At 34.4% G+C, this 22,965-nt stretch overlaps 1 protein-coding gene across 1 annotated transcript in view; it reads left to right on the top strand.

The window, feature by feature from the left end:
* Nucleotides 1–22,965, top strand: part of LOC111923877 (uncharacterized) — a 164,077-nt gene that overhangs the window by 95,517 nt on the left and 45,595 nt on the right. The gene's annotated exons all lie outside the window — the stretch shown is intronic.

The raw sequence follows: 22,965 nt of genomic DNA, 5'->3' as shown, positions 1-22,965 counted from the left end.
AGAAATACATATAGCAGAGCACTATAAAATCAGTATCATTTATTTTATTTTTTTTTTTCTAGAATGAGTCTTTATAAACATAGCTACAGTGGCATGCTAACAGCTCAGTAAGTCGATCATTCAGGACACTTCCTCTACCATAAGTGACAATAAAAGATAGTTTGCTCCACAAAATCAACCATGTGCATTGAACCAACACAATGTAATAAACAGAAATATTGTTTATGTAAGTTGAAGGCATTATAAATCTTTTTGTAATCCTATAGAATCTTTTCAATAGAAACTTGCCTAATAACTCCAATATGCTATTTGCCATCTATGAGATGTCTTTATATATGCTAAACTTCATAAAAGACCCTATTGGAGTGCTATGACTACAGATGGCAATGTATTTTCTATATTTTCTGAGTTTTATTATTCAAAATCCTTTCTAATTGTTTAATTAGCAGGGATAGGAAGCTCTAGTCACATATCTCAGGTGGGGTCCAGAATGGGTTTGAAGGCAGTTTCAAAGGGTGGAACTGTGAATGGGAAAATTAAGAAATTTCTTTGCTTTAAATGCCTTGACTTGGCAGTTAAGGAAAAAAGTAAGCAGGTGGAATGTTTTTCTGAAGAGATCCAGAGCATTATGAGAACTGAACCAAGTTACAAAAAATTTTACATGCATCTAGAGAAAACTCTTTGGGATAATTTTTTGGGATATTTTTTGGATATAGTGCTTGTAATAGTAATAACATCCATATATTACTATTCATTATCATATTATAGCCAGCAAAAAGTCAGCCTCTCTGTTTAGAATTTTGTATTCCTACACAATTTCTCACTCAGTCCTGTACCCTGCAGGCTCAAGAAACCTCATGTATCCAATTTTTCTTTATATGAACTGTTAATAGCTTTTCTCAACATTGCTGACCATTTGTCCTCTGAGAGGACTAACAACATACATAATTTTCAAGATTTGACATACGATGGATCTGCACAGTGGTAAAATGATTTTTTTTTTATTATTTTCCTATTTTTTTTCCTAATAGCCTGTAACATTGCATATTTTCACCTGTACTGAATTTAGGTTTTTTCGTTATTTGAATGTACAGCTCAAAGAACATTCTCTTGCCTGATATTCCAGAAGCTCTGCGCACATCACTGCACATATCAGACTGAGATTCAGTTTTGTTATTTTTTTCTCCAGTGTGTTGCACTGTATAAATACTGAGTTTTGGCTTCCTAATTTTGTTCACTTAGTACCATGAACTTGCAGTTATTACTGCATTATTGCAGTTCATTGCAATCAGCATTTTCTGGCTCTATTGTGATTGGTGTTATATGCTAACAGCCTTTGCTACTTCCCTGATATTCCCATATCAGTTATGAATTTAGTATTGAGCACATTTCATGTGATTCCACCAATGTCCTTCCTGCGTCATGGAAAATTATAATTTATTCTGTGACTTTTATCTTTAAACCTCTTTAATCCCTGTGAAATCTTGTTATTCCTTGACCATTTAGTTTCTTCAAGAATTATTGTTGATAAATCATGTCAAAAACTCCTTGGAAGTCAAACTAGACTGTAACAAATGCATTTCCCTTTTCCATGTACCACCTTTTTCAAGAAACTCCATCAGGTCCTTGATGTCTTTGATGTGTCTTACAGAAAACATGTTGACTGCTTCTCAGTGTTTCGTATCCATACACTAAATTCTGTTTCTTATTATAGTTTCTATCAATTTTCCTGGCAAAGGCATCAGAGGTAATGGTCAGTAGTTCCACAAAATTCCAGGAAAAAGAAGCTTAACAGATGTAATCCTCCAGCCTGCTGGTGTTTGTAAAGAATTAAGGGAGAGGTTTTGCACCAAAGCAGTAGCTCAGATTTTTCCAGAAGTGTCACGTGAATATACAATAGGCATTTATTAGTCCCTACTCTTCTTCTATCAACATTGTGTTTCTTTCTTCTTTTCCATCTTTCTTCTTCTATTCCATCTTTTTTTACTCCTTGTGATATTGTGCATCTGCCTATGTTACAGGCTCTCCAAATAACAGAACTCCAACTGGGTTTCTAATATGTTACATTGAAAAAAATGAAAAAATTAAACAGTTGAAAATAGATTAATCCAAGCAAAAATAACCGAAATCACAGTCATAATAAACAAAACAAGTGCAAAGGTGGAAATCAACAGGCCATGGTTTATGTCCCAGACACAGACTTAACTAATAAAGAAAAAATTCTCTGGCAATTTGAATGCCCCTGATTTGAAACTGGTACCAGTAAAAACGGTTCTTAAAAACAATGGTAAATAAGCTTTCAAATCCCATTTGTCACATCCACCCCACTCTGGGGCATCAAATGAGGGACCACCCCTTCTTGCATACCATTCCAAGAAGAATCATTAGATAACTCACAAGGACAGGTCTGGCTGATATGCTGAAATGATGCTGGCTAAATCTCACATCTAAACATTTAACCTCTCCTGTCTAATTCCAGTCTTACCACCTTTTTTCAACCCTTCTTTCCTATTCATTTGTTTTCTGTTTAATTGCATCTAATACATCCATTCAAAACTACTGTAAGCTGTGACCAGCAAAACAGCTACACGTTCTGTCTCAAGCAACCTGACACAGGTATGATTTTGCTTATGGCTGCTGAAGTGAGAAGAGGCTGGTGGCTGCTGCTCAAAAGCAGCAAGGTTACAAACAGCAGTGACCATCACAGACACAAATGGCATTTGGCTTGTCTTTTTATTTTGTTTTCTGCATTTTCTTGTATATTTTTCTTCAAAGCAACAGGGCTGGTTTTTTTTCACCACAAATTCAATTCATCTCACCTTACTTTGCCTTAAAAAGGACAGTTGTTTTCATCTTTACCTAGTATACCACCAAACTATTTTTCCCTTGGCAATTTCTCAGAAATAGCGAGGGAAATAAATCAAAAGACATTGTCAAAATGAAGACTAAAATATTTTGTATTTCAAGCTTTAATTATTTTTTATATCTTTCACTGCCCTCTAAGAAGAATCTAGCCTTCTGAGACCTCTATTAAAATCTGTGAATCTTAACAGTCCATTGTTGAATGGCAACATTGTCTTTGCACCTTTGTTTGACACCCTGGGCTCAAGTATTTCGTCTTTTTACAGAAAAGTATTTTTACTTTACAGACTTCCTGACACCCTTCTTTGTTCTGGACAGAAGTCCCACTTCATTGTCAAGAAACAAATGTATAGGGGCTGACTGTCTTCATTAGCTGCTGTTGGTTAAGATTTGACTCTGTCACTCATTCAGAACAGAAGTTATGGACACAGGAAGCAGTATTCTATGAAGGAAATGTGCCCTTGAGGAGGCCTAGGTTGGATATTGTAGGAAGGTTTCTCAGGAAACTCACAACCTAATTATAGAAAGGTAAGCCAGAATCAAAAGCACAACAAACAGGTGGAGAGGAAGGATGAAAAAAACCACAATGAGAGCATATTTGTTTTACTGCTAGACTTATTGGAATTCTGAAATAAATGACAGTTTATGTGCTGGAGTGAGTATAAGCAGCTGTTCTGTTAATTTCACTTCTTCCCATGTGTGCTAGTCCTAACAGGATTTCATTGGAAACAAAAGAGGTAGAGGCAGGAATGTCAGAGCAAACACTTCTTTTTTCCCAGTTCTTTTGTCCCTATTAAGGAAGAATCATGAAATGCTTTACTGTTTCCTCCAGTGACAGAAAGAAAGATGGGATCTAAATGTGGAAGTACAATGAAGTATGTGCTATTGCTTTGTTAGATGCTCTTACTGTCCAATGTTTATAAATTACAGAATTATGGAGACTTGAATACTTTAGACAAGTTCTTTTCCTCTTTAATTGGGATTTTTGGAGACTTGTAAGGTTCTGTATCATTATAGTAATTCACAATATAAACATATTTTATATTTTAAATGCATTTTAAAATTTATATTTTAAATGTATTTTTTTTTATTTTAAAGGCCTTCTGCCCTTTGATGCAAAAAAAATTTCTCATTTTATGGATGGAGGACACATATAGACAGTGGAAAACTAGGTTGCTCAGTCTCAGAGGAAATCTGAATATGCATATAAGGAATATGCTCAGGAGACACTGGGTCTTAAAACTGCTGTCCTAACCCCTTGTCTTTGAGTAATTCTCTGTACTTACTTGTGCATAAATTAATCTCAAGATTAAAAATGGCAGATCCCTAATTGGTTGCCTTTGCAGTGTGAAGCAGTAGACGCTGTGTAGAGTAGTGTTTCCTTAACACTTACACATTTTGCACTGTTTGTGGCTCAAGGTATTTTGTAATCTGTAGCCACAAAAGTTGCCTTTGTATTTGATGTCACTCAGTAGTTTTTTTCCAAAAGTTAGTCTAATCAACCCTGAAACACTTGAAATACCATGTAAAGATGACTTAAAAATGTAACTGTACATTTCTTTTATGGACAAAGTACCTTTATGTAATCCAATACTCACTAGTTATTACTCAAAAAAGTAGATGTGAACAATAATTTCATATTAATTTTTTCCACGTCAGTTGGAATTCTGTTAATAAAAATATTATGCCTCCTTGGCTGCCCTTTAATCAGTTAGAATTCTTCTCTCTGCAATCATACACAAACCAATGCAGTTGCTCTCCTCTGTTCCTGCTCCAGTCCAGCTACATCCTTCCTGTGCTGGGGGGGGCAGCCCTGCACTCAGTATGCATGGTGTGACCACATGATGGGTTTATAGTGGTAGCTTATGCTGGTTTATGCTCCACTGCATTCCTAATAATCCCTATTAGTCTGTCTGCTCTTTTTTTTTTTTTTTGATTTGTTTGTTTTCCCAAAGGAAGACATAAGAGATATATAAGAAATAAGAGATATAAGAAAGCAAGCAAACAAGAAACTGCACCATAGGTTTTTGGACTGTTTTGTCATTTAAAAGTATTCATGATACTTAGAACATCTCTTTTGTTTGATTTGTTTTTGTTGTTTTCTATTTCCCTTGAAATACTATGTTTGGTATTTTTTTGAAGTTAAAACAAAATATAATATACAATAACTTCCTAAGAAAGAGAAATTTAAACACAATTCATTAATTAAACATCAATTTCTTTCTAGGATCTCTCATCCATCTGACTTCATTGTGAGTGAGATGAGTTGCTCAGACTTCTGTATCTTAGACCAGGAATATTTTAAGAGCATGAAAAGGATAAAAATTCATCTTAGCATGAATTAGAAATTGAAGTCCATTGAAATTAGCTTGTCCTGTTAAAGCAACATCACTTTTAAAATCCTTTATTTTCTAAAAGAAAATAATTGCAGGGAAAATGCTGCACTAGTTATTATTACTAGTTACTATTAACTAAGTACATTTTCAGTATGATATGTTTGCTAAGTGAAACCTCTCAATAATGTGCAACATTAGACTAGACTAGACTGGACTATTGTAAGCTAGGTTAGACTAGAAAGAACTGTTGAGTTGGAAAGAACCCACAATGATCATCTAATCACTGCCTAAAACTGCCTAAACTCTTCAGAACTGACTAAAAGCTTAGGAAGCATTTTTCTACTGGTTGACCACCCTCTAGGTAAAGAAATGCTTCTTAATGCCAAGCCTGAACTTTCCCTTATGCAATTTTGAACCATTCCTACAGGTCCTATCACTGGATACCAGGGATAAGAGGTCAGTCCATCCCTCTCAATTTATCCTTCTCAGGAAGCTGTAGAAAACAATGAAGTTGCCACTGAGCCTTCTTTTTTACAAATAGACCAGCACAAAGTGCTCAGACAGTCCTCAGAGGACATTTGTTTCAGCTCTTTCACCAGGTCTGTTTTCCTCCTCTGGATGCACTCGAGTGTTTTAACAGCGTTTTTAAATTCTGAGGAACCAGAGCTGTATACAGTACTCAGAATGAGGCCACATCCACGCTAAATATATCAGCTTTAAAAACGGCTGTTTTTAAAAGCTGATACAGTAATGGAAATGCTTCAGCTGATGCCAGAATCTGCTACCCAGATGTTGCCCTGATGTTTACCTGCTTGAAGGCGGTAACAAGTATCTGCACACCTTCCAACCCACAAAAAGCCAGCTGAGGATCTCTAATCCATCATGATACATTGTATCTTTCTCAGTTTCCAAAACCAGCCTTTATTTCTGTACAGAACCTGGCACTGAGGAAATTTTCAGGGAAGAGAGCAACATTCTGCAATTAATACAACTGGTCCTGCTACTTACCCACTGTGTGCCAATTAAAGACTTGGTTAATCCCTCTCAGCTGCATAATTTCCCACATGAAGTGCATAAAATTGACTTCCCCACACAGTTAGTGGTTCAGAATGTCTTTGAGATAATCTGATGAAGGGTGAAACTGAAGAAGAAAGGATTGGTTTTATTAGCAATAATGTTGCAATTAGTTCATTATCCTTTTTAAGAAAGAGCTTTAAATTGTTCTTGTCGTAGGAGTTGCACTTCCACACAGGTACGAGTGAAGTGCAACTATTCTGGTCTGCAGCAACTGTGTGAATTACATCAAATGAACAGAGGAAACAAAATAAAAAAGGCCTGGGTATTTCAGGAAAATGTTAATTTTTTCAAACATCAGATGATTACTAAAAATGTACCTAAAAATACCTACTATAAATATTTTTCTAATTTTTTTTTTTTTTGCAAAGTTGTTTAATAAAAGCTTCTACATCTGTCTTCTACAGTTCTTTATTCTGAGCTAATTGTTTTAACAATGGATAATCATTAACTGAATTTTCATGTTAAGGTTATGCTATACTTTTGTTCTACACATATTTTGTGTATAAATATTTTTTAATATAGACAATATGCATGATTAATTTTTTTCAAGCACGAAGTCGTACAGAATACGTAATCAATTAAATATATTTCTTTATACTGCATCTTGGTAAAATTTCATTATGATGCAGATTGTCATCCTATCTGAAATTAATGATGGGATTCTGTGAGAAGAGCTTCTGTGCTACCAAAGCTCTTTGTAAATATTTCTGGTAGCTGTTAATCTAACTGGCAAAGATGAAGTAAGAAAAAAAAATCCACAAATAAACCTGTGTATCTCCTGGGGCACTTCAACTTGATCTTCTACTGCAGCCTTCTGCTCAAACAGTATCATTGCATGAAATTGCATGCTTGTATACTTCTCTGGATTCTAATATAAGAGTTTAAAAATGTTCTTATTTGATTGTCAATATTTGAAGAAAATTCAGAGATCAATATATTTTCTAATCTGCTTCAGCTGATAAGAAGCATACAGGGAAGCATACTATGAAGTACGTGAAATTTGCTGTGAGGAGTTATATAGAGTGGATTATTAAAAAAATCTAAATTTCAAAAAATAAAAGTCTTGAATTAATGGAAAATATCTCTAATGCTGTTTTATAGAAGGTCTTTCTTCAAGGTGCCTGATGACATTTGCTTTCTCTGTTAGCCACACAGCATTAGCCTTCTATCTCTGTCTTTGATGATGAATTTAGTCTCCTTCTCTTTTTTTTTGAAATCAGCACTAATTACAGCCCAGGTAGGTATATGCAATCTTATTTCACTGTACTGGTAAGCAAGTTAAATACAATAATACAGAATTCAGAATGCCACACTGAACCCTTCTGGGTGGTTAGTGGGTGGCTGACATTCATACTTTTTCAAGGAGAGTGATTTAGGGATTAAAGGTTAAAAGATTCTTATTCCATACAGATATTTATTTGCAACTCTGCAAAAATGTCCTTGCAACTTTTTGGTTGTAGAACTGTGATGAAACAGGGAAAGTCTGTAACTTTGAAGGGGATTGCTAGTTAAAAGTCAAATATGTGTCAGTAATATACTGAGGGCACAGGAGAAGCTGCTAATCAGCTTATTCTAAGTATCTCATCCACTTCCTCCTTCCCAGTAGTCTTGGGCTATGGCTCATTGATTGTATCTCCCCTGGGTTCTTGCCAGCTTTGCTGTCCAATCTGTGATGAATTGTCAGCAAGCCTTTGCTAGCTGACATCAAGACCGTGTCCAGATGATGTCTTAAAAAACTATTACAACATTTGGGTTTGAAAAATCAGCCATCTCAATAGTGACTAACGAGAGCCCATCACTCTTCCTGGCTGAAGTGTCCTCTGCCAAACCTTCTATTTCATTTAGTGGTCAGAGCACATTTACATGTACGTGGAACAATCTGCTGCTGCAATATATGTAATCAGCAGTCCAATGAACTTTTGTGAAGAAAATTAATTTCATCATAGGAAAGTCACAAAACAGAAATCTGTTTTCATTCTGTGATTTTGTCAAACCAGCATAATGAATACAGCCACTCTGTCACCTTCAGTCCATGGAACTGATTGACATATTATACTATAAGCAGTGCAAAACCTGAAAGATTTTTTCCCTTCTGACATAGTAGATATTAATGGAGGTCATTCTAGGGGTAATATGTGAATCTGACAAGGAATATCCAGAAATTTTTTTTATTTCTTTCTTTTATTGATTATACAAACCATAAATAGTATATATCCTCTGGCTAGCAGCTTGCATAGTACTGTATCTAAATGCAGGATGTTTAACAATTTCTCAAATACTTTTTTTTCGCCCTGTCTTTAAAATACAGTTTATTCAGAGCTGCAGGTATGATTTTGAATAAATTATAGGAAGCCTTTGCTTAAGCTTGTCAAGAATGTTATGTCAGGATACCAACATAAATACTTGGAGTGGATCAGAGGTTCATCAAAGAATTTTACTGAAAATTTATAAAAATTAAATAAAATCTTCATTGGAATTAAAACAGACAAATAAAACAGTTAACTTTCTGGGAAGCAGGGTTCAGGACTGGAGAAGCCATGTGTAGCTACAGACAAGTCATGTGAAGGATATCAGAAGCATCATGTCCCACACATACTTGTTGTAGACATCTATACTAAAAGTGACCCACAGTATTTTCTAGTTGCATCTGAAGCTGATATCATATTTCAGTGCCTAGATCTTAGAATAGCATCACTGTGTAACCACTAAAAATCCCAAAGATATTTTCTCTTTATTTTTTAGTGTTACCACATCAATGAAGCAGCCATGACTGAAATAATTTCAGACAGCAAAATCATTAAATATTGTATTTAGGGTATGGCTAATAGGCAAAATTTAAAAATAGCCCTAAGATATTTTTTATATATTTCATTCATCTTAGTTGTAAAAATGTGAAATACTGAAAATATTAAAATCTAAAAGGGATTGTCCAGAATAAGATCAGCTGCATTATTACTGGGGGGAGACATTCTTCCATTTTAAAGTAAATGACTTACACAGAAAACCTCAAAATACTCCTCTGATCTGGTGTAGGTAAGCCTCAGCATTAGGATTATGCTTTCCAGTGGCAATGTAAAAGCACATTCTGTAACTCTGAGTAACTGATAAATTTTCTTATTAGTTTAGCTAGCATGATCAAGCAAGTTTTATTTTAATTAACTTGAGATTCATAAGGATTTGAGGATTTTCAGCATTAGACTACCTCTGTGTTCCTGTAGAAACAGCATCTTTTATCATGTTCATTCTGTGAAAAGGAATATGATTTAATCCATCTAGAATTTTCTTATTTGATTATCAGGAGTATTAGCATGTTCTTTAGAATTATGTGACATCATTTCACATTCAGAGAAGTGTTGAAAGTAGGCAAGAAAATGAAGGCACTTCACTGCTTATATTGATGGCTATACTGAAATAATAATATATTAATAACACTAATCTGTTTTACAGTAGCACCTGGAAGCCCTTTCTGAAATTAGTGCTTTACTGCATTCACAGACAAAAGATGTTTCTACCCTTTCTACCCATTAGCAGCCTGCAGTCTCAGCACCTAAGATTGAAAAAGGTTAGGAGAAGTCAAGGATTAATTCACCAGGTCTCACAGATAGAAAGCTATAGCATAGAGGTTTAAGTCTGAAAGGTTTGGTTTATTTGGATATTTTTTCCTGAGAAAGCTTTGCCCATATGATTTAAGGTATAAATTTAAACTGAAATGGGTTAACCAATAACCAGTAGGAAATATTTGTGAACAGTCACAATAAAATAACTTGATTTATTCAGCTTAGCAGAAATCATTTGGGAACAGATTTACCTAAACCCAAATAAGCCACTCTTATTCACAAAGCCTAAGGTCCACACAATCTTTTGCATTCAATTAAAAATCCATTTTAATTATGCAATTCCCATGAATGCATTCCTTAACTTGTAAGTACTCTCATAAATGATCTGAAGGCACAGTTGTGACTTTGACCTGGGAAGGACTGTTGTTGGGCTTCTTGTGTTGGTCAGGAAGACTTAGAGTTTTGTTGTTTTTTTATATAAATTCACACCTCAAAATCAAGATAACTTTTTTAATTCAAACCCAAATCTTTTAATCAGCTGAAACAAAGCATCCAAGTGCCCAATGCACTACTCTGTCTATACTACTTAGCATACCATGTGACATCTTTGCAAGCTCTCATGTGAACCACCAGTTAATATATTTCAGCTTTTTATTAACTTCAGGGGTGAACTCAATAGGATGAAGTTCTGTGGAACTACTGGCACAGTAGCATGTTCATGCAACTTCAGCACAAGTAAAAGTGTATTCAGAATCCGGTGTAAAGTTGAGCACAAATTATAGCTTCTCTCTAGGGAGTATTATCAATATTTTAGTATAAAGATTTTTCTTCAATCCAGACAGGAAAATGAAAAAAACCTTAAACCTAATTATCCAACTAATAAATTTAAAACAAAAGAAAACATGTTTTTGAAGGATTCAAAATATCCAGTAAATTGCATGCATTTGTTTGATTTTAAGGCATTTTAAATGGCATAATTGTAGGTGTTTCTGTCTTTGAACAAGGAATCACTATTCCCGTGAGACCCCACAATGTCTGCAGCACAGCAACAACTCTTCAGACACTACAGTCCCAGAGGCAGTGGGCCACAAAAAGTAAAACAAGCTTTTAAAAAGTAATTAATGCAAAATGGATTTGATGTCAAGCCAAGGCAAAAATGACCAATTTTCTCAACTGGAAGTTGACAAACATCATTAAAATCAAGGTCTGCATCAAAAGATTTTAATTGTACATAATCTGTGCTTGCTAGCAGAGAGAAATATTAAGGGGAGAGTTCTAATGCTGCTGAAAGAACATTAATTATCTTGGCAATAGTATAACATTGAACTTGTATCAGCTATTAATTAGATTTGTAACACTTGATTTGGGGGTTATTTTGTGTGATATATGACCAAGATTTTGTAAATAACTACTGTTTTTATACGCCTTCAAAAGAAGAAGGGCTTCTCTTCTCTTTCTATTTTTGGGTTATTTTCTGATACTCTCAAGATCATTTTAATAAGCACCATGTATTGTCAATAAATTGGTTGATATGGGCAGTAAAAAAAATGAAAGTTTTAAAAGTACACACAGTTTTCATTCCCCCATTTAGAGGGATTTGAAGTTTTAGGTCCTGTCCTCTGGGGTTCAGACCTCAATAGACTTTGATTCCACTAATTCTTTCAAATTACTGTTGTTGCTGTTTTGGGAAGAACATCTTGAATTTTCTTATAAAGTGTATATATGTCATCAATAACTGCACACCAACAAAAATGTAGACATAATAACTTTCTTTTAACAAAAATACGAGACAATTATTTAGTGCAGATCTTGCCATACTATAAAAACATGATCTTTACATTTTCATAAGGAGATTGAATATGAGAGAAGTTCCTATTCAGTTCAAAGTACAGTTCAAAGAGATTTTGTTAAATCACCACACCAGAAGCTGCTCAGACTTAACCCCAAAATGGTTCAGGATTTTGCTATTACATGTAGTTACAAATTCAGTCTTTTTCCTGGTATCTATTGCTTTTCTCATCTCTGCCTGTGGCTGAAGGGTCTTTCCTGGTCTTTACCATTTCTTCTCCTTCTTTTTTTTTTTTTTTTCCCTGGATCTTTGTTCCCATCTATCTAAAAAGAAGAGGAAAGAAAGAGAAAAAAAATATTATTTACAAGCAGTAAGGTTTTATTCTGATATCAGTTTTTTTAACCTCCATATTTTCTCCTTGTGACTTTTTCTTCTATCTCTATCTGCTCCTTTTCCAATACTTTCTTTGTCTTCCCCTTCTTATTTCTGTGCTTTGCATTCTATCCTTCATGGTTTTTCTCTTACATGCTCTATTTCTCTATCTATTACCTCTGTACCCTTTAATTTCTGTTTCAGAAAGAATTCTAATTATAAAATATACCTATGATCTGTGTCTGAGTCTTTGACTGGCTATGTTGTGGTGAGCTTAGAAAAAGTATTCTAAGGGAAGGTTCTGCATTGGCTGATATTTTATTAGTTTATTAATTTGATATTAGTTGTAAAGCAACAAGTGTTGTTCAAATGTCTGATCTGTGCATCTGTATGTTCAGAAAAAATGCAGAGTTTAGTAAGAGCTTCAGAAAAGTCTGAGCTGGATGGTATGGAGTAATGATATTAATAGCAATACTTACCAGAACACAAGAAAGTTCTGCATGTCTTCTATCTGGTAGTTCTAGAGATAGAGGTTTAGAAAAATATGAGACAATTCATAGTCAATAAAATTTATCACCACATGCCAAATCTTTCTTAAAAGGCTTATTTAAAGCTGCTAAAGGCTCAGAATCATGCTTTCGTTCCAGCATAAGCTCTAAGAATTGTCACAGTCACTTCTAAGCATTTTTTGGGGAAAATTGCCTTATATTGCAATGGAATTTTTGAGCTGTGTAATAGTGTATGTATGTGGAGGGGGATGGCATACTTTCCTGTCTATTTGAGCAAGAAAGAGGTAGATGATAAAGCAACAAATGTGTATCCCCCCAGTCAATAATACTTTCTTGACTTTAAGACCACTGTGTGTACAATGCAGCCACCTGAGAGAGCCAGAAGAGTGTGCCAATGCCTTATCTCTCTGCTGAGCTAGTCCAGAGTGTTTGATGAAGTGCAGTCAACAAGAAGGATAACTATGAAGTGCTTCTACCCTTTCATTTCTGCAAATCCCTTGCCATGGGACTGTTTCAATCTGCAAAGAGAAATCCCGTCTCTCCCCTCCCTTTGTTGTTTTTTTAAAGTGCATGGCATTTTAATTTCCCTGTGGAAATTTTTTAAAAAGAAAAAAAAAAAAAAAGAAAAAAAAAAAAAAGGTTGTTTTATATCTGGACCCAGTGTGAAATACTTTACTGATTTTAAAATTTATACTTTACTGATTTTAAAATTTAAGGATTCTCTTTTAGCCAGTCCAGAAAATGATACATCTGTAGTCCATTAAAATGTAGCAAGAACACAATTAATTAAAGATGCTGACTGTTCCTAAAACGCCCTGCAAATATTTCTTTGCAAATACATAAAACAGTGCCAGGTGTAGGATGAAAGGCAACATTGCTGCTTGATCTTGGCAGTGAACAGTAGGATAATGTACAGCTCAGTAGCACATTAACATTTTCAAAGATTATGATTTCCATTCCTTATCAAACAAAAGAGAAACCCAAAAACTTGAAAACATAAAGCAAAGAAGGAGAAAGTGTAGAAATAATTTCAGTTAATTCATCAACTATCTGAGCTGCTAAGTGGAGCCAAGTTAAACTATGATAAACATAAATCATATTTGTCATAGCTGAGCATACCTTTGCAAATATTTTCTTTCCTTAAGCTTCATTTTTAAATTTAAAAAATGTTTCTAATGGTGATTATATTTTGATAAATTATGTAAGGTGTGACTTATAAGTAGATTCTGCAGTGGTCTGAATATTTGTACATGAGATACTGCAGCCCAGGTGATAGAAAACTGAGTTGGAGCAGAAAGGAAGTCTTACCCCTATTCTCTGTCAAAGCTGTCATCTTTTGGCACTGCTGCTTGCACTGTATTTTCATGGTGAACCTCTGGCAGCTGCTGTTCATAACACAACTCTAGCTGAAAAGATTTATACCAGCCTTCATTTAAATAAAATAACTTTCTGAAAAATGATTGGAACATACTTAGGCATGAAAGGGGAAAATTCTACATCACATTTCCTGCTCATGATATTGAAAAATGGACCATGTTGTGCAAAAACTATATGAATGATCTTTATGTTGGGTTTTGGGGTTTTTTTTGGGTTTTTTTTGTTTTTCTGGCTGGATCTGATAGAGAAGTTAGGGTTGTGTATCAAGACTTGCAAGTATACATTTAAGCCTTAATTTATTCTATGGTCTAGAAGACTTTGAGGACTTTATTAAATTGTTTGTGTGAAATAAAGTTGCCTGGAAATAAAATTCAAGTAGAAAACAAAGTGAGGCAATAACTCAGATATTCCATACAATTTTTTTTCTGTTGAGTAAATAATATTATTGATAAATTATTTATTTTAATAATGTAAAATAAAGTTATTTGCATTAGAGGGGGAGCATTAATTAAAATGGAAATAATAACAATATTGAAAAAGGAAGTTAGAATATACATCTGAATATCCAGTAGATGGAGCTTCTTACCTCTAAAATGTTTCATTTTATCAGAGTAAATTTGACTTCAAGCTGTTGTTGAGATGCAGTCCAAGACTAAATACAAAAATTACAGCAAAGATTGTATCAAGGACAGATAAGACTGTGACATGATCAAAAACCTTAAGCTGCTGTTAGAATCACATTTTACCTTCTGATTTTTCCTCAGTGGCACATTTAATTATGGAAAAATAAGAATATTTGATTAGGTCATACTGGACAAATAGATATTATAGCTTTCTGTCTGTTTTTTGTTTGATTGTGAAGTTTTTTGGTTTTTGTATTTATTGATGTGTAATCCCTGGATTTGTACATTCAAGGGTTAAGCAGCAATTTTTATTAATTTCTGCAGACTTTAGTACCAGAGAGCACCACGTAATATTTTTGAGATTTTAGAAAGACATAATGAATACTGAGTTGAATGTAAGTAAGAGAAATGTTTTCAGATACTCTTCATGGAATTAATTAGCCTCAATTTCTGGTGAGGAAATATTAGAGACTAATATATTAAGACACAATTAATTTTTTATGAAATATTATTATAAATGGAAGTTAATATTTTTGAGGAAAAGTTGAGATAACTTGAGAATAGGCTGATATGTTCATATTTTTACTGTAGAATGATATTTGAACTAGCCTTTAGTTTTAATGAAGGATAACATTTACCCTCTTATATATAGCATGTTTGTCCAGAAAGCTTGAAAAGTGGCAGAAAGTGGACTTCAAAGATAAATAAATGTTTTGGGAAGGATGAACTTTGGAAACCAAAGAAAAGGCAGTTGCTGCACCTACATATTTATATTCTAGGGGCATATTCAATCATTTCCTCTGAAGCAGTTTGGATTCAGCTTCTGATTCTAGAAAAGATACCTATACCTCAGCCTGTGTTAACAGAATTCCACCTGAGGAAGACAAAAGGCTGAAGACCTTACTGTCAGGTGTCTGTAGCAGTCAGACCTAGATACTGGTAGGTATTTGAATTTGATGTGGTGATAAAAAAAGCAGTAAAATGCCTAGGGTTTATTTTGCTGCCATGAGTGATTTGCACAAATATCTGTGAAATCTGGTACTTTTGGAATAGCATGATATATAATTCAAGGTCTAATTGAAATAAATCTTGAATACCTTATGATTTCTGCATGTATCAGCCAAGGTTTTATTCTGTTTTACTCAAAAAGATAGAAGTCATAGGACATAACATGGGACCTTTTTTAATAATCCAGATTTGCCCTGGACAACTGGACAGGGGCAGTGTCTATTAGGTTGGATGAAGCGTGTCTTTGAATCTTGTGAAACAGTGCAGTTCAGATTAGCAAAGTGACCTTCAGATTCTCTGTGCCTCTCAGCGCAGATGTGTCCTAACCTCTTTCTGGATTTTAAGCCAGATGATTTCAGTAAATAATGACAAATTGTCTTTGTCTTTCTCCCCTGAGTTTCTTGTACACATGTTCATACCTTTGCAAACACACTGATTTTTCACACAGGAGCACAACAGTTAAAGATTTTAAAATGCATTAAAAATTCAGATTTTTTTTAGAACTCCATTTCACAAACAGACTTCCCTTTGCATTAATTCATGTCTGATTCTTACTGCCTTTAATGTTTCTTTTGTGAACTGTTAAATCCCAGGACAAGATATAGGAATTCCTCCTGTTCCTTCCCAGAAAGCTATTTTCCCTTTCTCTAGCGAAAATGGTAACTCTTCTCTCTGTATTTTCTTTTCTTCTTTTTTATTCTTTGCTTTCTCCATAGAAAAGTGTTTCTGCATTGGTGGAAAATCTGTTTCAGTAGATTCCCATGGGGTAGACCAGCACCTTGAGAAAAACCCCTGTGGGTTTCTGTTCTTTGTGCGAGGCCAGGCAAATGCAGAGGGAGGCTGTGCTTGCTGAGCACCCTGCCAGCAAAAGCCAGGGAACGATGCTACGAGGAGTCTCCCTTGCTGTGGTGTTGTTGGATGCGTGGGTAGTTGGACACAGTGGAAGGCATAGGGATTAGGTTCAGCAGAGAAAGTCAGGGAAGCTGAAGGGAAGATGCTTTTGGAGTCTCTTGAGGTCGGCAACAGGGGTATAGATGTTCATGCCAAGCAGACATGAGACCTCTCATCTCTAATTCCTGTTCCTTCGTGGCCCTTTATAACAGCGTTGGCAGAAATCGACAGACTACCTTTGAAGTCTGTAGAGAAAGATGCAAGCCAGAAAGAAAAGAGAGCTGGACTTGTCAGTTGGAACTGGAAATACGGTACAAGCTTTCAGGGGTCCCTGAGGCCTCTACTTTCAAATCAGTGAAAGAACAGCTCCACATGAAAGAATAGGGGCTCGCTGTACTCCAGAGTGGGAGAATGAGCTCCTGGGGTTCTGCTGAATGAAAGGGAAAATGAAAAGGAGGGAATGCTGCTCAGAAACACTGTTTTGTGTGGCATGGAGTTCAGCTGTCTCCTACCAGTTCAGAGTAGGGGACTGTAGCATGACATGATGAGGGTTAAGGTGAGACCAGACGGCAAACTGCATAGCCATAGACATAAAAGTGTCTGCGAAAATGCTTTGCTCAGGGCCCTCCAACACTACATTCTTCATGGTGATAATGGCAGGAGAGTGGCTCTTTGTGCTCTGCTGCTGAATGGGGTAGGATGCTTTCGGCAATTATTCTTAACAACCATGGATAGAGGGGGGAGCAGATGATGTTAATCAATGTCCGGTTTGGAAAAATTATTGCAAGATGCAATGGATTGATAAGGAGGAAAATCTGAATGTTAAAGGAACTATTTATTCACAATATGCATCCATGAAACAGACAAAATATAATTTCTTAGAAAGCACATGAGATTTACTGTCCCCATTCTCATTTTGCATAAATGTTCTTTGTTACTTGGATCAACGCAGAATACATAAAATGTCCTAGATGCTTTGAAAACAGTATCGCAAAGCACAAAGCAACAAAAATATTCCACCCCTATGGTTCATGTTGTTCAGACAATATCATTTTATTATCAACATCTAAAAAAAAACATTCAGAAATGGGTCAGGAACCCATTTAAATGACATGAGTTCAATGGTGTACTCAGACAAAAGAAATCCAGCTCACTTGACTGCTAAAGTTAACTGAACAAGACAATTCCTTACAAGGATCTGCACAGTATAGCTAGCTGTATTGTACTAATGTAGTAATATTGGATAAATTTCATTTTATGGAGTGGACCTGAACCTACATTTTATTTGGTTTGGGTTGGTTTGGCTTTTGGAAAGCTGTAATTAAAAAGATGTAATTATTTCTTAGTATGGCTGAGGGTGATATTTAACTGAAAACAACCCAGAGGAAAACAAGCTTGTGAATCTATAAAGGGATCAGAATAATGTGGTTATGGTAGTTAAGGTTTAGTGTGAAAACAGTTCAAAGAAAGTAGGATTGTAATTTAAAATAACATCTCATTAGTTGGTTTAATTACTCACTGCCAGCTCTAATTGGTTTTTAAGACTGGAAACCAAAAAAAACACATAGCACTTAGGAAAAAAGAAAGGATTTTTACCCCCGGTAAGCTGGACGCAAGATGAAGGTTCCTTTTGCAAAGATTAAGATTCTGACTAGGTTTCTTAGCTACTTTGAATTATACTGATTATTCTTTATTTGGAAATAAAGTCAAACAGCTGCAATATTAATTGAATATTTCTCTAACATTTTCTTAACTTTTCCTTATCAGTAAAAAAAAAGTCTTTTAGAAGTCTTTTAAAGCTATTCTTAAGACTCTTATGTAGATAAGCAGTTTACTAGGTGATAATTTTATGTGCAATATTTTTCTTTATGTCCTTACAAGCCTTCTAATAGAGGGTTAAATTCAGCCTTCTGTTCATTTGCTAGCTTGTGTGAGTAGCTGGCAGAGACCATGGCACACAGAGTTGGATGCTTAGCAACACAGAACAGAAAGACCATCCCCAAAAAGATGAGCAGTCCACCTGGAAAATGAGTAATAATGAGACAATGACTTACTTTTGATGTTTATAAGCCCAGTATGAAATCTATGTTAAATCTTGAGTCAGGCTTAGGGACTAAAAGTTCCTGTCCATCAGAGTAGGGAATTATGTGCTAAATCTGTTTCTGATTAGACTTTATTAAGTAATTTCTTTCCCCTTGGCCCAGAAATCCAGAACACCTTGAAACACTAGTTCTTTTTTAAAATTAAAACTTGCACGTTCTTTTCATTTCAGGTCCTTCAGATTTCATAAGAATGAATATTCTAAGACAGCATGTAAATCCACAAGAATTTACATGAGTCTATTATCCTCTCATAAGAAAATCTCCCAGGTTGAATCAAACCATGAAACCAGCTCCAGTTTAAGTATCTTAGTGAAAACTAGAAAATCAAACTTTTAATTGGTTTCTTGGAAAATCAAGGATAAACTTTATAATAAATGCTTGCCTGGTCCTAAAGTGGTAGGTACTTTTTCTCCCCAGCTATCTCAGGTACAGCAACAGTGTCTCACTTTTGACATTGACCCTAGTCAACATTCTTACACTTTTCCTTGAATCAGATCACTTTGGAAGGTTTTCTTCAAAAATTCTCCAAGGAAGATGAAATAATTTGGTATTTTAAAGTGCTTCCATGGTCTTTCCTGCATTGGAATGCATACTTGAGGCTGGTGGAATGTGAGAGACTGACTATGCTGATGACCTTTACTTCTTTGCCACATTCCTGCGTTAGGCATTGATACCCTTCATTGGCGGCTGGAAGTAATAAAAGCATTCATATCATCTAGATATGAATCTAATTTGGTCTGAATTAACCAAAGATTCCTGAGCACATTCTATTACTTGGGTTTTCAATGTAAAACAAAATGTTCAGTCAATATTTTACCCATGCATTTTGTGTAACAAAATCAAAACCATGATTCTGTCCAAAGTTACATTTTTCACAGATTTTTCAAAATCAAAAATAACAGGATATAAAATTTTAGAATCTACATTTTATGCAATGTATAAGTGTTCATAATCTTTAAATCTGGAACTTATTTGGAACCATTTCTTTCAAGAATCTACCTTTTTTTGAACATTCTATGTTGTAGTAACTACAACAACAGTTAGTGAAAATGTTAAGTCTGGAATCCTCAGTTTTAATGGATGAAATATTTTTTCAGGAGTAGCCTTGATCATGAAATTAGTTCTTCCCAGGCCTTCCAATCCTTTTAAAATTTCAAGGCCAAGGTATATTTTTATGTCTGAGTTGTGAAGATGGGATTATTGTCTATTTTGAATAATTATTTTTAGAGTCAATCTTGACTGATAACTGTAGTGATGCTGACAGTTAAATATTGATTATTTATATAATTATCAGTCCTGCCTATATGTGATAGTAGATGCTTTAAAAATAGTGTATATGGTGAAGGCAATAGGATAGTAGAGCACATCATTAAAATTACATCAATGTTTCAAATAATTGAAGGAAATTACAAATATTTTTAAGATGTACTGGTAATTTAACCGCCTTTACAGTTTTGAGTATAATTTTCCTAGCACATTTCCCTGAATCAAAAAAGAAACTAAAAGAAAGAAACAAAAAAGAAACTAATTATAGTTGCTTCCTTGCAGTTTTTCAATTCTCTGAGGCACCTTTATGACCAATCATGATACCTCCTCATTTCAGAGTTAATGAGCCAAGAAGATGAAAGTTGTTTCAGTTCTTGTTCTTCTATTTCTACTGTTGCATTTGTTCCTATCCTTCAAGCCTTCTAAAGGACTGAACCAAACAAAATAAAGGTTTCAGTACTGCATTCTCAGAGCAATGTTCATATTATAGCTGATTACATTCTCAGGAATGACAGCCCTGATTGATTATAGTGATGCTTATATTTTTGAGTTATGTGGAAAAGAAAAGCAAATCAAAATTGGGTTCACAGATTCACATGCCTTAAATATTCAGTTGTAGCCCATGGAACATAAAATTATATATATAATGTTTTGAAAGAAAATATAAATGCAGATATGTGCACTGTAATTAGACAGTTATTAGGTGACATTCCTGCTTAAAGAAAATCTTATATATTGAGATTGTTAGAAGCTGATTTATTCCTTTAATCTCAGCTAGTAGATACTGCCACAATAGGTAATAGATATAGTACATACCAGGGTATTAATTGAGCATTAATAGAAGTTTCCAAAAAATGTTATTTTGTTACTAGTTAAAGTAGTTTACTACAAAGTAGTTTGGTACTAGTTTAAGTCGCTCTCTGGCATAGATATGGTCTTTGGAATATTAGAAGTTAGGAATGGGGGGAAAAAAATCCCAGCCAAACAAAAAACACCCACCACATTTGAAGTCCCTGAGAGAAACAAAGTCAGGTGAACCAGGAAGAAATAATTTCTTACTTTTCCATTATTCTTCATCTCTGTTGAAGACAATATAATGTGATCTATATCTGCATTGGATGTCTCTCTCTTTCTACCTCAAAAAAATTTTTTTGCATTCTGCCAGTCTAAATGGCATATTTACAAAGAACCAAAGAAATTAAAGTAGCAACATTTAGTCAGAATCTTGTCTGTAACCTCAAAAATTGTTTTAGGGTTGTACTAGAAGCAGCAGTAGTGATGTTTGGTATTTGCACAATAGTGTATTTTTATACAAACTCTTCTACTTATTCGTTAGCCAAGGCACATGACTGTTCTGCTGGGTATGCATAATCTTCTATACATAGGATTTAATTTGGGACCTCACTCACATCTAAAATTAAGTAATTAGGAGTTTGAAGCCAAGATTAGCAGAAAAGATGATTGAGAATGGTATATTTTGTTTTAAGAGTCACGATATTTTTTACGAATGAGTTTTAGACCATGGCCTAAGTGTGAACACAGACCAAGTAAAGCCCCAATAATGACCTTCAAATCACTTTTTAACTTTCAGCTTCACACTCCTGTCTTTCCCACTACCTCATAAGCAGCAATGACCCTAAATAAGAGATAATAGCACAAATAATTCCAAGCTGCATCCTAGAGAAGAATTTTAGGCAAGCAATTGATAATACTTCACTATAAAACTAGGATAATCAGAAATAAACAAGATTAGATATCAATAAGAAATAAAAAGACCTGACAGAGGTTTCAGTACATTTTGGACTAACCATTTGAATTATTGCTTTTTTCCTCCTATTAAATAACAATTGTACCAGCTCTTCAGAATATCAACTCTGATTTTTTTTTTTTTTTTTTTTTTTTTCCCCCACAGAAAGCAGTTACTGTATGACAGCTTTTTAAAGTGACCTGTACAGCATTCTTGGCAAATACATCCTGTTCCTTAAATGGTCCTTTTGATTTAGGGTTAAAAATGAAAGGCAAATCCCTGTGAACCATTTATGTCCCATATATTGTCTGCAATAAAACAATTGTACAGTTTTTCTGGAGTAAATTTATCCTATAGTGATAGCCAAACATTTATTTTCTAACTTCCATGAAATTTTGGTTTAGTATTCTTGGGTTTTTGTGAATTTCAAGATGACAGTAAAATAATATTTATGAAGCATAATGCATAAAGATGTTATGCCTTTTGTAGGATTAAGAGATGTTTGTTTGTATGAATGACTGTGTGCTTTGCCCCCAGTTGAATATAAAAATAAGCATCTCATGAAACAGCAATCGTATTGTGATTTTTTTTTTTTTTGGCTGCCTTAAAAGAAACATAATAAGTCTATTTGCATTTTGAAATGTACTGAGAGCCACAACAGATCATTAAGTTCTTCTCAATTCCACCTGATGGTGCATGTAGAAGAGTACCCTGCAATATTGCATTAGTGACACTTTCATTATCTGAAACTATTTCTGTACCCAGGCAAAACTATTCCTGTAATACTCCTGTCTCACTGTGTTTTGTGTATGTGGAAGACTGATTTGCATTGTCATTCTTGGGCCCTTATGGTTCACTAAGAGTTGATGAAGTTGTGTGTGTGAGCTGTGGACCTTATTGAGCTATATTATTGCTTTGGTACTATTTAGTGTGTGAACATGCAAGGATTAGAGGAGAGCATTTTCTCTATTCCATGAATTTCAGTATATTTGTGAGAGAACTGTAGTACAGTACAACAGGTAAAAGAAATTTTTATGCTCATATTTTAAAATAAGTGACTGAGATAAAAATTTAAATTAACTCAGTCACTGTATACTAACAACCAGTAAAATATACAGGTAGCAAGACAACATAACATGCCTTTCAGTGTAGTTTTATATACAAAACTCTATTTATGTTTTCAATATCTAATTTAAAACTTATTAAATATATTAAAAAACTATCTATTCCTATTTGTTGTTGATATTACTAACAAAACAAACAAACAAACAACCTTTACCTATATTACACATTTTCACTATATTTTTATTGTAGATTAAGAATTACTTTTCTATTAGTAAGCTGTTCATACTAGTACTCTCTGTGATACAGGACTTTAAATCACACCTAGCAGGTATCAACATGGGAATTTAACAAACAAAATCTTAGAAAACTGTCTTCCTGGTTAAA

The sequence above is a fragment of the Cyanistes caeruleus genome, chromosome 1, assembly GCF_971803275.1.
Source record: "Cyanistes caeruleus chromosome 1, bCyaCae1.hap1.1, whole genome shotgun sequence".
Taxonomy (NCBI): Eukaryota; Metazoa; Chordata; class Aves; order Passeriformes; family Paridae; genus Cyanistes; species Cyanistes caeruleus.
The sequence above is the reverse complement of the archived record's forward strand: the minus strand, read 5'-3'. Positions and strand labels throughout refer to the sequence as shown.